This window comes from Sardina pilchardus, chromosome 4, assembly GCF_963854185.1.
Source record: "Sardina pilchardus chromosome 4, fSarPil1.1, whole genome shotgun sequence".
Lineage (NCBI taxonomy): Eukaryota > Metazoa > Chordata > Actinopteri > Clupeiformes > Clupeidae > Sardina > Sardina pilchardus.
Window position 1 is genome coordinate 23,409,358 of NC_084997.1, and position 2,500 is coordinate 23,411,857.

General features: G+C 43.5%; 1 protein-coding gene across 1 annotated transcript in view; it reads right to left on the reverse strand.

Moving 5' to 3' along the window:
• The window catches only part of igf2bp2a (insulin-like growth factor 2 mRNA binding protein 2a), a 52,602-nt gene that overhangs the window by 18,988 nt on the left and 31,114 nt on the right, over positions 1-2,500 (reverse strand). The gene's annotated exons all lie outside the window — the stretch shown is intronic.

Here is a 2,500-nt window from a genome sequence, read left to right on the forward strand (position 1 = left end):
TGGCACAAATGTTAGTGCCATAAACTATTCCAAGGTCTTAGCACTTAGCAGTGACATGTTTTGGTGCCATGTGAAGGCATGGACACATCAAAAACAGAAGTATCTCTATCATATAATGATGCTCGAAAAAGACACTCAATAAATACTGTGTGAGTGCATGAACCAGAACAGCTGTACAGTAGCTAGCATCTGATAACAGAGAGAGAGAGAGAGAGAGAGAGAGAGAGAGAGAGAGAGAGAGAGAGAGAGAGAGAGAGAGAGAGAGAGAGAGGGCTGCTCTCTATCACCGACCCTCTTCAATACATATACATTAATGAATTGGCAAAAATATACATTAATGAATTGGCAAAAAGACTCTAGTAGCTGCAAATGTCTTCTCTTTGTGGACAATTTGCTTCTGTTGTCTCCAACAGAAAAGGGTCTATAGCAAAAAAAATATCAGGGGAGGAGATTAACTCTTGGGCTGAAAATCAGTACAACTACTAGTAATGTCAACTTGGCCGTGAATGATTTGAGAGAGAAAGCAAGAAGGGCTTTCTATGCCATCAAAATGTTTCGAACAGTTACTGAATCAGAAAAGCTGGCTGGGCTACTTCAAAAAGACTAACCCAGAGATGACAGGAGCACTCAGATTACTTTACAACTTTTTATTATGGTGCACAAAAGACTGATGTTTCGCCGCACTTCCTTTCGATGTTACTGAATCAATCTCATGATACACCCAATCATACCCTACATGCAGAGTTCTGTAAAAGTATCCTCCAAGTGCAGAGGAACACACCTACAGTAACAATGCACGCAGGGCTGAATTAGGTCATTGTCCTTTATAGTGCATAACCAAGTCCCCTCATCCAGCTAGTCCTGAGACACATGCTAATAGTACAACTAATACAACTAATAGTCAGCCTCAGGACCTTGCCACCGTTTCTCAAACAATTCAGTCTAACCAAATAATGAATGCAGAAAAACAAAATTTCTCCATCAATCATCTTGGACTGAAACAGAATAAAATAAAATAAATAAACGTCAAAGCTATTTGGCCCTAAACAGAGAGTACATTGTGGCAGACTACCCACAGTCACTGATACCAGACAGAGAAAAGCCTTGACCAGGCAATCACAGTCTGGCTATCGAGAAGGGCAGACACAAGCACACTTGGCTGCCCAGAGAAGACACACTGTGCACCAACTGCAACCAAGGTGCCATAAAAACAGAGCTTCAGTTTTTGGCTGAATGCTGCTAATGGTAAGAGACACGAGATCAATTCTTTCCTGTAAATTCAGAGAAATGCTAGCCTGAGGACCATTACTCTCTTTGCAGAGAGTCTGGCCTAGATCCACTGGCAAACGTGTATTTCCTGGTTGGTGGACGCTTGTCTGAAGTTTGAAATCATTGGAGTTCAATCACTAACGTTTGATAATGACGTACTGTATGTTAACCACGGGGCATACAACGACAACGATAGGCTTGCGACTTAAACGTAACCGCTCTCGGGAATGCCCTTCACTGGTTGGACGGAGGTGCTCTTGCCGGAGTAAACAAAGGCGGATCAAGGTATTCCAGACGGAGTACTGTAGGAAAAAGAAATTGAGCAAAAGTACGTAGACAGGTGGGGAGAGGCTAGAGAAATGCACCCAGATCTTCAAAAATGAAACGATTCAAGTCTAAGAATATTATTAGGAGAGGAACACAAGGGCGCAAGAGTCACAGCAAGATATATAGATGATTGCCATTGAAAAGGGGAGTCACTTCAGCAGCACACAAAAAAGTCAAACATACACATACAGTATAAATACAGTACACACACATACACATAACCCCCCTCCATCCCCCGCCCCCCTTCCCCCTGCCCACACACACACACACACACACACCTACATGCACTCCCATCTACACAATCACACACACACACACACACACACACACACACACACACACTGCAGTTGCAGTAATGTACGATGCAGGATGTTTCGTTTTCTTTCTCTACATACTACCACTTACAATGTTTGGCCATACAAATTGTATTTCTGTCATGCCAATAAAGCTGAATTGAATTGAAACTGAATTGAACTGAGAAAGACAGCCAAAGAGAAAAGGAAAAAAAAATATGATCCAAAACGCTGCCTTCGTGACTGTGCCAGGTTTTTTTTCGGCTAGACCAATCAGATATAGTTTTTTGTCTTTCATCCAGCACTAGCCCGGGAGCTCGTCTCACTCCGCACGATGCACGCGTGCTGCGCTCCCTGACCAGAAGCCACACTAACCGCCCAACCACAGGTTGTTAACAACGGCATTAACATGAGGGAGCCTACTCGACCAGGAGAGAGATTTAAAGAGCATCGAGACGAGCAGGGCAAAGGGACTAGAGGAGATGCTAGAGAGAGAGAGGGATAGAGAGTGAGAGAGAGATAGAGACAGGGGGGGTAGAGAGAGAGAGGTAGGAAGAACATAAGTCTTATTAAGAGGGATATCGTGAGTTATTGAGGAGACAAGGAGAGGA